Genomic DNA, 13619 nt, shown 5'->3' on the forward strand with positions numbered 1-13619 from the left:
AAGAAAAATGAGAGGTTGGCCCCTGGGGCAATGGCCACACCGCAAGCCCTTCTCTTCCATTCTCCCCTGGAATCTTGGCCATGCACTCACAGGCGCCCACAGTGAGTTTCAAGCTGCCAAGTCTGGGATTCGAACCACAGCTGTTCCTGTGTGAGTGCAGCACCTTAAGCCCTACACCACCTGCTGGCCCGTGAGCTTTATTCATTGTAAGGTATGAGGCGACACCAAACTGAGCAAGCAGCTGTCGACCGCGCCAGAGTAAGTGGCGTCACCCCGGGTTCCATTTTCCATACTCGCTCTGCACCGAGACGCTCGCCTCCTGCTATGCTCGCTCATGGCACGGACCCCACCCAGTAAGCCGTGCCCCGCCCCGGCCCTTCTCCCAGCTGGAGCCCAGGCATCCGCGTACCAGGGGGCTCAGTGCAGCGCAGAGAACTGGCTGGGCTGAGGGGGCCAACACCGCCTGATGCCTCCAGGGACACAAGGCCGGGGTCAGCGGTCTCCGGTCACTGCTGGGAAGACTTTGGTGCATCAGGGACACCCTGAACGCCGCCCTGGGGGTCAGCTCTGTTGTACCTGGAAGAACGGTGACAGGGAGATGGACGTGTCTAACCCAGTGTTAGAAGGAGCACTCGGGTCACGCCCGTGCTTCTGGGTCCTGGGTAAGACCACGCTGGAGCTGAAAGGCGAAGGGGAGGTCACCACAGCCCTGCCCGACCCTTCGCGTTTCACGACTGTTCACCATCTTTCATTCAAAGTGCAAAGCTCAGACGGACGCTCAGGAGGTCGGATGAGAGGCAGGTGGTGAACGGGACCTTCCTGGGCCTTTGGGATGTGTGGTCTCACCCTAAAGGGGCTGTTTTTGACAAACGCTCACTAACGAAAGTGGGAGACAGTCCTTCATTGTCTTTCTTTCTGTTTAATTTATTTATTTGTAGGAGGTACACGCTCTCACCACAGAGACACAGGGAGCAGCATCGGGGACCCTCCAAAGGCACGCCACGCCCCAGTCCCTCCTCCTTACCTCACTTTTTCTGTGCATTTTTATGAAATTGTGATCATTTTCATCCCCCCCCCCCGAAAGAGCCATTTTTCTTTTTTTAAACCAAGTAACAATTGCATGCCTCAGAAATGCTGGAAAAAATAAAAATGCATTTTCGCTAGATACTTGGTTTGAAAGCCACAAACAATCAGAAAATCACTGAGAAGTCCTTACAGCATCCTCGTCTCCAAGACAGCAAAGACAGACTGGCTTTTAAGGAGCATCTGCCCTTGAAAGGTCCCGTTTACTTGAAGATCACCTCCTGACAGCAGGGAAGACCTCGGAAGCCAAAGCCATGAGAAAACGTAAAGTGAGAGCCCCGCTTACTCTACTCGCAGATCACCCTAACAGCCCGGGTTCTGAAAACGTCCCGTGGCAATCCACCTGGCTGAACCACATCCACCCCCACAGGTAGCGGAACATGTAGGCTTGCCCCCGGACACAGCCGCCCCCGGCTTCTCCCAGGCTATGCCTGCTTCTACACAGGGTGACCCATCGGCGAGTGGGGGTGCACGTCCGTCCTGCCCACGGTGGGTCCATGGGTCAGCTGTTCCTCACCAGGGGTTGGCTGCCCCGGGTGACTCTCGGCAACACCGGAGGCCCTGGGCTGTCACAGCGGAGCACTGCCCACAGGCCTACTCCCTGAGACCAGAGGTGCAGTGTCACCGGGCGCGAAGGCGGCTCCCGGCCACACACACGCCCTGTTAGAGGGCCACATCAGCTGCTTCCGAAGGGGTCACTAGACATGCCACTTAGGGGACCTGCGGGGGCATGGCGGCGAGGTGGCTGGAACCCGCACACAGCTGACTGTGCAGTTCAAGCCCCGGACCTGGTGGCTTGAAAATCAGACCAGTCATATGGACACGTGTCCCCAAACCCTGAGAGGAGACTGAGGCATGGCCACCCCCGGGGATTTCTCACTTTCCCTCTGTCTCTTTTCAGCAAGGGGTCAAGCCTTCTAGCAAAAACTAAAAATAAATGAAAACAAAAGAAAACCTCTCCTTTATGTAAACAGAAGGGATGGGGAGGGGAGAAGAGGAATCACAAATAGAGATGGGTTTTGTCTGGGTCAACAAGGCCAGTTTTCAATTAGCCATAATCGCGCCTCGGATAAACCTCATTGGCTACGACACTGCCACTGCGCAAAGCTGACAAGGTCTATGTTGAAATGCCTTGATCTGAGCATGATGAAGCGGTGCCCGGAGGGAAAGACAGACTCCCCTCAGCCTCGAGGTATTCAAGCAAAACCTACAGCTCTTTCTGCTGAAAGCAACTTCTCTCTTATATCTATATGTTTTAAAATTGGTTTTAAAAACCCTTATTAGTCAAAGTTACTTACAAAGTGAAACCTGTAAAACATAAATATTTAGAAAATTTTAAAGCGAGCTCAGGATGATCATCCAGGCTAAGAAACGGAGAGGGTCCCAGCCACAGTACACAGGCAGTACCAAGCTGCTCTTCAGTGCTGGAGACACACGGCAGGCCACAGGTTCGGGTCCCACATCAGCTTGATGCATGCCAGGTGCTCGGCCCCGATCCTAACTGTGGGGAGGGTCGGGGAAGGGGACCGTGGCCTGAGGAGACTCTGTCAAGGGTGTCTGTCTCTGCCTCAAGAAGTAAAATGGGCCCGGGTGGTGCGGTGGTCAGACACAGCGACCTGGGAGGCCAGCGCTGGGGGTCGTTCTCTTCTGCATCCAGAGACCCCTGACTACGTGGCACGTGTCGGCAGGTTCAGGGCCCGCTGAGGAGGGGGTAGTTGTGGGGTAGATGTCCTACTAGGTGCTGTCTTTCTTCTTCTCTGTTGCTCACGAAGTAAATAAATACACTTAAAATATTAATAACAATAAAATAAATACACTTAAAAAAATAAAGAAACAGAACACGGCCAGCCCCTTAGACGCTGTCCCTGCCCTCAGGCTCACTAAGACCTGCTCGTCCGTCCAAGGGAGCCCCGCCCTGACCCTTTCGATACACGTTTCCTTCTGTTTTTCAGGACGTGCCATTCACTTACAAACCTGAGGAATTGTTCACTAAAGCCTGGTTTGGGGCCTCACTCGCACGGGACACGCTGCAATTGCTCTTTCTGACACCTCCTCACTCACGTGAGGCTGGGAGGCAGTCACCTACGCCGGCACCCAGAGATGCTGCCCCTTCCTTCTCTTCTCCCTTCCTCGTGCCAGAGGGCTCGTGTGCACACGCAGGAGGAGCCTGGTTCCAACCAAGACGCTTCTCCCAGTCCTCCGTCCCGCCAGGGGCTGGGCACGTGTGTAGGGACCAGCTTGTTTCTCAGGCCCGTGAGCTGGGACTTGGCCGTGGTCAGCCACGTGGGTCTGCCCCGCGGTGCCGGCCGGCTGCGGCACTGCAGGGCCAGCCCAGACCTCCTTACTACGAGCACTGCGTGTATCCACGCTGCCACCCACACACCTGCGGCGGCCTCCCTTCCAAGCTTGGATGGTCTTACTACGAAGCAATCCGATTTGATCTCTAGAATATTTATCAAGGTGTGACCTTGCTAGTTCCAGGACATGTGCACTTCCGAATACACACCACATTTCCGACCTTCCCCGCAGCGCTGGCACCGGTTCCGTCACCGGGCAGGACCAGTGTCCGCAGTGCAACAACCCGCCTGTGTGCTCTCGGGGCTCCTCACGTGCTCGGTGCTAGCTCACCGTGCAAGCCTGCAATATCCTCTCCAGTATTTTTGTCTGTTTCTTCTCTCGATTTTTGAAGAAATTGTGTTAAGATCTCCTATTAGAAATGCATTTGCTTCTTCCTTATCAGTTTTGACTTTATGTATTTTCAAACTGTTACCAAGTAAATATAAATTTAGAAGTGAAAGACACAAACTTCCATTAGTACAAAGAGGCTCTCTTTATCACTAATAGTGCTTTCTGTCTAAAATTGATTTTTAAATGAATTTTATAGCTTCACACCTTTCTTTTGATTACTGTTTGTATAGGATTTTTATTTTTTTCATATTTTATCTTTATGCTTTAGAAATGTTACTTGAAAGCAGTTTATATACACACACATAATGTTGTAAAGAGAAAATAAACATGAACAATATTTTACTAGAGAATTCAATTTACATTTAATTTCATTACAAATATATTTGTTTCTATCATATTGTCCGATATTTTCTAACCTGTACTTCCAATTATTATTTATCTTTCTTATTCTATGTATCTAGTATACTTTTCCATTTTTAAGTTAATGGTATTTTTTCATTCAATTTAAAAAAATGTATTTATTGTGTATATAACATGTATATGTAAGATGCTATTACCCTTTGATTTTTGTATATAACACGATGCAGTTATCCTTTGATTTTTGTAAGTTATGAATTCTGTATAAATTTCCCTATTTGCTTTCTTATAGTAACTGTAACAACTTCTACCAATGTGTAAAATAAGGCGAGGTTTGTACCACCTCCCGGAAAGCAGAATGCTCAGGTCCAACTCTGCCCCTGACTAAGGCAGCCCCTCAGCCGTGACGTCCCACCTGCAATTCCACCTCTGGATCGTTTCATGCTCTTCCCTCCCTTCTCCCTACCGAGAGCCACTGTGCTGTTTGCCCCACTTAGTTCTTGTCAGTGACTGTATTCTGCATTCCTACTGTTCTCTTAGTTTTTAACTCAAACCTGTCACTTTTTACAGTGTGCTGTTTCTGGAATATGTTTTCAACTTACTTTTTACTTCTTTAAAAACAGTGATCGTGAGGCCCACCCTTTGGCCTGATGGGTAAGGAAGCCAGATCACACATGATCAACTACGTGGCTTGAATCCTGGCCCTGGTGGCTTGTGAGACATGCGCACACACACACACACACGCACACACACACACACACACACACACACACGCACACGCCCCAAATCCCGAGAGGATGGAGAGAGGAGAAAGGCGGTCGGGGTGGCCATGCTCCACTAGGAGGGCCCTCCTCCTTTTCCCCAGGTCTTCCTCTGGTTAGTTCACTTGCCTCGGAATAAACAGCAAACAATAATAATAATAAATCATAACTAACAAACAGAAAACCTAACAAAACAAAAAATGCAAACCAGTAATTATGGTTATTATATAATATAACAGATATTATATGATATTATTACATGGTATGATATGTATCTCATAATTCTCAAGTTATTTGCAGTTTCATTTTTTGATTTTTTTTCTTGTTTTCCATTCACGGTACTTCATTTTCTGTGGATTTGGTCATATTTGACATGGCTGATTATCTTTATATGATGTTCCTTATCCTAGGAAAAAAATATGCAGCAATGATTTAGGGCTTAGCTTAAGTTAAGGGCCTGCAGATGATGTTGTGTTTAAGGCACTGGATCCCTGGCGGGGTGTGTGGTTCGAGTCCTGGACCTGTCCACTTAAAAAACATGCCAGGCATTTTCTACCGTGGGGTGTGATTTCTCATTTTCCGTCCCCTCCACGTCACTGCAAGCCCACGTGCCTATGGCAAACATCTGAAAAATAACTAAGGCAAAGGTAGAAGTTCACAGAGCAGTGCCCCTTGTTTGGAAGCACCTAGAATGCAGCCAGAATGCTACAGCTTTAAATGCTGTCATGACTTCAAGCGTTGCATTGATGCCACTAGAAGTGTGATACCAGCGTGGGTGTCACTTTCTTCGCACTTTTTCTCAAAAAGTGGCCATTTGGGATAACACCATAAATGTTAGCAGGGTTTCCAGTTAAACTCTCCAGTTTTGAAAGTGTCTTGGAGTTGGACTTCTCACACTTTTTAGACAATTAAATTCCAATTTTGGCAAGCCAGTGGCGTGGTGGTTCAGGCAGCTGGACCCACACAGCCAAGGGCACAGTGTGAGTTCCAAACCTGCAGCCTGAAAAACCCACTGGGGTATGAGCATACCCAAAACCCCAAAGAGAAACGGAGAAGGGATCGTGGTGTCACCATTCCCTGTGGCTAATTAAGAAAGGACACAGCATCTCCTGTGGCTCGTGTCTAAAGGCAGCTCTTCTCACCTGCATTCTGCGTTCCCCCGGGGCAGTTCCTTATATATATATATGTATGCACACACACACACACACACACACACACACACACACATTCAATCATATTATTTAACCTACAAAGAGAACATTTCAATATGTGAACATTTCTCCCCTATTTAGCTGATCAAAACAACTTTGACAGATAACACCTTTTAAATGATCTTCTGTCCTGCAAGTGCCTGCCTCTAAAAAGCCAGGAAGGACGTTGGGCTTGGTTTTAATCATTACAAAGTTGCTATAAGTGGCCAGTCGTTGCTCTCCAAGGGGAAATGGAGAGGCTGTGTTATAAAGTGTCTTGAACTGACCATTACAAAGATGCCCAGGATGATTCATCTTCAAAAAGCTGGTGGGAATGGGCATCATGAGCAAGCCATCTGTAGACATCAAAGGGTTTGCACTGAAGTAACTGATACTTTAACTCGCGTCTTCCCTGAGCTTCGTGACACCCCCTTACACTGTAACTCACGGTACAGAGGAGCTCGTGTGGGGCAGCAGGGGAAGTGGTGTGAAGGTACTGGACCTGCACCGGCCAGAGGCGCTGCGGATCCCAACCTGGGAGTTTACGTTCTCACTTTTGCCTTCTCTCGCTCTGTCCCTCTCTGGTGAACATGCATGCCCTACAGTAAATTAAAATAATAATAATAAATAAAAGTAAGTAACCCTTAAACCAAAACCAGCTTCTTCGTTAGACAAGTGCAGGTCCGTGCACGAGGGCAGCTGTAAAGGCCACAGTCGTCCACTCGCTAGATGTGCTCTGTGAGGGAGCAGGGCTGACCGGAGAGAGGGCAGCAGGAGGGAGAGCTGCCCAGCGGGGCACGGTCACTCCGCCGGCCCGTCTCCTCTTCTCTGTCCCGTCCAGGTTAGAGGCATGCACACACGATGCCCAGAAAGGGTTTGAAGCTGCCTTGGCCAGGCCATGAACCGTGCAGTGGGCCACATGGTGTGTGGCTCCCCTAACCAACACGCCACGCGCGGCCTGCCCTCTCCACTTCAACTCCGTGGCGCCTGAGCAGGAGCAAGACCTTCGCTGTCAGGACGTCTCTCCACGCAATGGAGTCACTAGTCGGGGATTGGAGCCATGAGCTCCAAGGACACTGGGCACCCAGTCAGACCCTGGGTAGGGACTTACTTCAGGGTGGACGGGGCTGGAGACAGTAAGCCTGGCAGAAGGCAAAGACCCTCTCAAGGTTTCTTGGCTTGGAAAACACTTCATGTGGCCTTTTGGATTATGTGAGGCTGGCCTTTGGGATGGGACTGATTTAATACAAGGTAGCAAACAAAACCACAGAATGCCACCCGAAGAGCAAGAGCGAAGAGAAGAGCGGGAGAAGCTTGCTCTGAATCACAGATCGGATAAATGACTTGTATCAAGTGTATGCAGATGAGCAAGGCAGCTCAGAAATACAAAGGACCAAAAAACCAACTGAAAACATGGGCCAGGCCCCAGGGTGGACACTTCTCCGAGGTTACAAGGGCCGACCAGCACATATGAGGCGGCTGTCCCCACCAGGTGAGGGTGTGGGCCCATTTGGATCGCAGTATTGAAAAGGCGTGTTTTTTTGTTGTTGTTGTTTTGTTTTGTTTTGTTTTGTTTTTTTAATTTTGACAGAGGGTGCATGGCATCTATGCATCAGAGATAAATCTCTCTATCAGAGAAATGTAAATCAAAACCACAACCAAAAACAGAAATAGCTACAAATGTTGAAAACCCTGGGTGGGAATGTAAACAATGCAGCCGCTTTGGAAACCAGGCCAGCAGTCATACCCCCTGTGGCATGGCACCTGTAGTCAGCGGGCCACACCTAGGTGCGCAGGGAGAGGGGGTAGCACCCGTCTGCAGAAACCGTACACACGGACACTCAAGACAGCATTATTATTAAGACTCAGCATTCGAAAATAACTCAAATATCATGCAATGAACCAATAAATAAAGAGTATATCCACACAACTTATTTATTGTGAAATGAAGCACCGATATGTTCTACAGTTAAGGAACCTTAAAAATATTTTGCTAAGAAAAGGAAGCCAGTCACTAAGGTGCATGTATTTTATGATTGCATTTATATAAAAAGTCCAAATTAGACAGATCTTCAGAGAGAGCAGGTTAGTGTTTTCCTGTATCCGGGGGTAGTGAAGGGTTTGGCAGGTGGTGGCTAAGGAGTACAGGGTTTTTTTTTAATAACAAAAATTATCTTAAATTTATTTAATGAATGTGCAACTTCTAAAATAGATTAGAAAATATTAAATTAGATATTTTAATTGTTGAAATATGTGGTATGTAAACTGTATTTCAATAAGGTTATTAAAAATACCAAACACCATGGTACAGTTGAATTTAAGATAAACTGAATTTTTAGTATATTGATAACAGTATACGTATATACTATGTTGCAGTCTTATTCTTGAGAAATATTTGTTGTTTATCTGAAATTCAAGTTGAGTCCTGAATTCTAACTGGCAACTCTGTAGGGAATAGATAGGACAGCTTTAGACAGAATGTTGGGAAGCCCTCATTAGCAAGCCAAACAACTTCCGGTGCATGCCTTCATACCAGGAGAAAGGGAGAATCCAGCGTATGGAAGGAGGTGGAGAAGCCGGTTAGGAAAACAAGAGGCTCCTGGTAGCAGCGGTCATCTACAGGACCGTGAACCTCCCGGAGCCTGGGATGGCCGGTGTGCTCTGGAATAGTCCAGCCGGCCTTCGTGGTCCTCTGCCTGTCCTCTGGTCACCTTCCTTACTCTAACTTTACATGACATGCGGGCCATACAGGAGCTGGGAGTGCAGCCCTCGGTGAGAAGAACAAATAGCCTGCAGGGCTTGGCTTTAGGAGCAGCTGAGCCCATCCCAGGCTGAGGCGGGCAAACTGAAATGGGAGAACAGGGTTTCAAAAACTCGTTCTCCAACCCTCCTAGGAAAGTACTAGATAAAAATAATTCCTGAAGATTTCGTTTTTTCTTTTTTTAATTTATTTATTGTTGGTGTTTTTGAGAGGCTAGGACCTTCTTTTCAGGAATAGCGATTTCTATCTTCTTACTATAAAGTCCCAGGAACTGAAGGGCATGGAGCCATTGGGACTGCAATGTCAAAAAGCCTTCTTTTTTCATTTTGACAGAGGGCACATGTGCGTGCTGGAGAGAAAGAGAAAAAGAGAGAGGGAGAGAGAAAGTCGAAAAAGAACATGCCACAGGGCATTGCCATGCCCTCTCTCTCCTCCACGCTCCCTCCTTTCAGGGCTCTGTCACACACACACACACACACACACACACACACACACACACACGGCATGCTTTTTCCAAGCCACCAGGTCTGGGATTCCCACTGCTCAGCTGGCCATGTGGGATCCACGGACCATGGGCTGGCCCCCAAAAGGCTTTGAACAACCGTATCCATGTACCAACCCTAACTGCAGCGTCCCCTAGTGGATGTGAACAGAAAATCACCCTACTCTATAAACTCAAAGGGTATTTATGGAGTTCGGTTCCTAGTAGATGTAAAGCCCAGGGCAGGCTCAGGGACGTGTGTTCGTGAATTAGACGCTCCTTCTCAAAGAGCTTACGGACTAGTCCAGGAGAGAAAACCTAGTCGCTCCTGACGTGGCACAACGAAGGCACCTGCCGTAGCACACATGGCACGGCAGTTGTTTAAACTCGTACTCATTTAGTTTAGGCCTAAACTATTCTCCTTTCAGAATTCCTGTTTCTTTTGTATAGGCCTCACTCAGAATGATCTTCACAAAATACAGCTTTACCTATGGCTTCAATTCCCCTCAAATTCGTCCTCGACTCCAACTGTCCGTGGAAGAAAGCCCAGGGACTTCATCAGTGGATAACTGTTTCACTCCGCCTCTCCAGCCGACACCCTCATCTTTCTGCCCCATGAACCCTAAGTCCCAGCATACCCAACAGCTTTCGCTAAGTCAAAACAATAACGGGATGATGTGCACCAGGCTGGCTGGTGTTCTGTGCTCTACACTGGAGGGCACACGCCTGAGCCACCTAAGGTTGGGGCCACCACTGACCAATCAGAACAGTACCAGGTTCAGTAATGGACCAATGGGATGGCTGCTTGAGTCTACCAATCAGAGCTGTGCAAGGGTCAGGCCTTCATTGCCTAACAGGTGCCTGGGTGGGAGCGGGGAGGATTTCTCTGCAGACAGGTGTGGGGGTGGTCCCGAGTGAGACGCGGGTCAGGGTCCCGAGTGAGACGCGTATGGGGGTGGTCCTGAGTGAGATGCATGTCGGGGTCCCGAGTGAGACGCGTGTCAAGGTCCCGAGTGCCCCGCTGGCTGCTGGACGACCGGACCCTCCTAGCACCTTCCTCCGGGAGCTGTGAATCAGCTTGGCCCTCTGCCCTCCAGAGACTGCCCGGGCCTCACCCACTTCGGGGTTGTGGAAAGCGCCCACCCTGAGCAGGACCGTGGTCAACAAGGCCCTGGTTCTTCGGGGCAGCTGACCATGACAAAGAACCCGGCAGCGCTGCCTGTGGGCTCTGGTGGAGGGAAGGCCAGGGTGAACAAAGTAGGAATATTTAGATGAGGCGATGGGCCTGCCCTGTCATCTTAGATGTCTGCCCCACCTTCACCCCAAACTTCCATTGCTGAACCCTCCGCCCAGACAAGTCCTTGGGGTATCTGTTTTCTTTGAGGGATTCCTGCTACAGGGCACAGGCACTGGCACTCCCTGGAGAGACCGAGAGAAAGCAAGAAGTCACTCCTGGGGATGCCATCACAACCCTTTCTCTTCTGCTCTCCGCCCTGGACTCAGGGCATGCACGCACACACACCCAGCGTGAGTTTTATGCCACCAGGTCCAGGATTCGAACCGCAGTTGGCCACATGGGAGGCCAGTGCCCTAATCACTATACCACCTGCTGGCCCCAGATAGCTTTTAAGATTGGGTGGGGCGGAGGTGGAAATGGACAGGGTTATGCGATTTCCTATCTGCGTCGAGGCGATGAGGGACGGAGAACGCACCCACGGCGGCGAGGCAAGTCCGACGCAGGAAGGGGCGTGTGGGGCCACAAGGCAGCGCGGCCCGGATTCCAGGAGCTCCAGATCTGAGGGTGCTCTGGACGGTCAGGGCGCCTGGAACCAGGGGCAGGGACGTTTCCTCAGGCGTCGGGCAGGGGGCCCTGTTAGGTGAACGGCAGCCCCTGTACGGTGAACGGTTGTTACCATATGGCAGGCCAGCACAGGCAGGTCAGTGAGTCCCGTGAACGTCCCGGCCCACAGGGAGCTGTGCGTGTGCCAGGAGTGAGAGGCAGTGTGGCAGCACGGTCCCCTTCCCCTGGACCTCCACTCAGTTGAATTCGTTACCGAGTCTCTCTGTGTCGTCGGAGGCATCAATTTCTGACCACTCAGGCAGGTGTGTGGGGTTCCAGGATCAGACAGAGGGACTGTTCTGAACGTGAGCTTGCTGATAAAATCGGAGGTCAATCCAGCGGAGGGGAAGTTGCCCTGAAACCGATTTTCCACGGGCCTCTCTGAACAGCCCTGTCACCGCTGCCCTTGACGGCAAAACCCAACCGTGTCTGAGTCATATAACTTTTCCATATTTCATTGTAAAAATACAAGCCTAATCAGGGGAAATGCTGTGTAAACCCAAACAAAGTGTTTTTAAATGTTAACTTTTCACCTTTATTATTCCGGACATTCACCAGGAAGTGTTTGGTGCAGAGGCCCTGCGTGTAAGGAGAGCTCTGCACCCAGGTGCACTCTGCGGACCCTTCAGAGAGCTGGGCTGCAGGTGGAGGCCGCCTCGTCTGTCCTGAGCCCCAGCGCCACTCCTAACATGGGCGGGATGCCCACCGTCGACCGGCTCATCCAGGGCAGGTGTGACCATTGGCAGGGCTCTGGTGGTCCGCTGTCCCCACACACAAGCGGTCAGGCCCACAGAGCTTGACTGTGCATGGAAGGCGGTCCCCAGCAGGAGATGGCCGACGGCACGTCCCGTGGGGGTCCGCTCTCGCTACGTGATGTCCTGTCCACTCCACCCCTCTGGCAGGCAGGTGGGATTTACGTCAGGTACACTGAAGAGGTAGGGCATGAGTTCAGGGTTACCCCGAGCTCCGCCGTGAACCACCGTACAAAGCTGCTCTCCACGCACACAGAACTGTCTCCTGGCCCAGAGACGTCTGGACGTGAGACCGAAGAGAGTCTCTGCTTACTGTTAGTTTTCCTCTCACTGCCAGGGGTGGGCTTTATCTGAAGTTCCACATAGAAGGAGACAGTGACTGATGGTAAGCCCGGCCCTCCGTGAACGAGGAAGCTGACTGCACGCTACCGTACGGCAGGCCAGCACAGGCAGGTCAGCGAGTAACTGCCTCGAATCTGGCTTTCCAGCGACCTGACTCAGCTCAGGCTGGATGTATCTCTCCTGTTCCCCCCACACTGGTGAAGCGTGCAGACTGCCGGAGTGTGAGAGCCGGGAGCCGGCTGCTCAGGGACAGCTCCCGCGCGCCAGACACACGCGTCTTAGTGTGGTGGGCGCCCCGCAGGACCGCAGCTGGTCACTGGGGATCTCAGCCCGGCGGCGCCCTCTAGACAGCGTTGGCACCAAACACGGACGCTCAGTAGCTCAAAGGGACAGTCGTGACCCCCCCTTGAGACAGAGGAAGCTGCCGAGCTCGGTGAAACACGTGCTCCCTACTTGCACGTCCCACGCCCAGCGGTGACCTCAGGGAGTGGGGCGTGCAGAAGCCGCCAGAACCGCGTTAGTCCGGATGGGCTCCATAAAAGAAGGAAGCCTTCCCGAGATCTAAGGTCAGCCAGACAGAGTCACTCCGACGTCCTGCTGGGAGACTGCCTGGTGGGCAGAGGGCGATGCTCCTGGCTGGGACTGAAGGGAAGGCCAGTGCTCAACTTCCAGCCGGACCTCCGAGCAGGGAAGGGCTGCACTTGGCCACTGGGCCCTGCCTCCGTGAGTAAACCTGTGCCCCTGAGCCATCCGCTCCACCTGGGGAGAATGCCACACGAACTAGGAAGAACCCACTGACACCAACCAGTGCCTCAGGGAGACGAGGACAGCTCCCTGGTGTCAGGGCTTGGAGCGGCATCCTTGGCACACGGCCCTCAAGGGCATGTGAAAGGCCGTGCAGAGGAGTGGACACAGGCATGAACCCCGGATGGGGCACTGGGTAAACGGGGCGGGTGGTGCTGTGCGAGGCAAAGCCGTGTCTGCAGGACAGGCAGCCTGGGACATGAGTGGAGGGTGGCCAGGACAGGCTGAGGAGGGCAGGGACATGGGCTGCATCCGCAATGAGGCCTGTCCGTGAAGGTCCTGCAGGTCAGATAACAGAATGTGACTCTGTGGCCTGAGACGCGTGACAGACTGTACGGCAGGGGCTTGGGCAGCTCGGTGTGTCTTAGGCACAGCAGTGGCAGGAGCCGAAGGCTCAGCCGGCCGTGTGTCCGGGCGGTGGGGTCTTGCCTCTCCCCTGCACCCCTTCTAGGCCTTGGCCTCCCCTGCCTCGAGGAGGAGCCCAGCTGCCACAGCCTGCACGCTCACGGCAGCCTCCACCCGCTCCCTCGGCTAACACCCTTAGCCTTCACCCCCCAAAT

General features: G+C 51.5%; 1 pseudogene; it reads right to left on the bottom strand.

Moving 5' to 3' along the window:
* Positions 1-1997: 1997 nt before the first annotated feature.
* LOC114010148 (uncharacterized) lies at positions 1998-2192 on the bottom strand (annotated as a pseudogene).
* Between the last annotated feature and the right edge of the window lie 11427 nt (positions 2193-13619).

Source organism: Tupaia chinensis, unplaced genomic scaffold (assembly GCF_000334495.1).
Source record: "Tupaia chinensis unplaced genomic scaffold, TupChi_1.0 Scaffold138080_1, whole genome shotgun sequence".
NCBI lineage: Eukaryota > Metazoa > Chordata > Mammalia > Scandentia > Tupaiidae > Tupaia > Tupaia belangeri.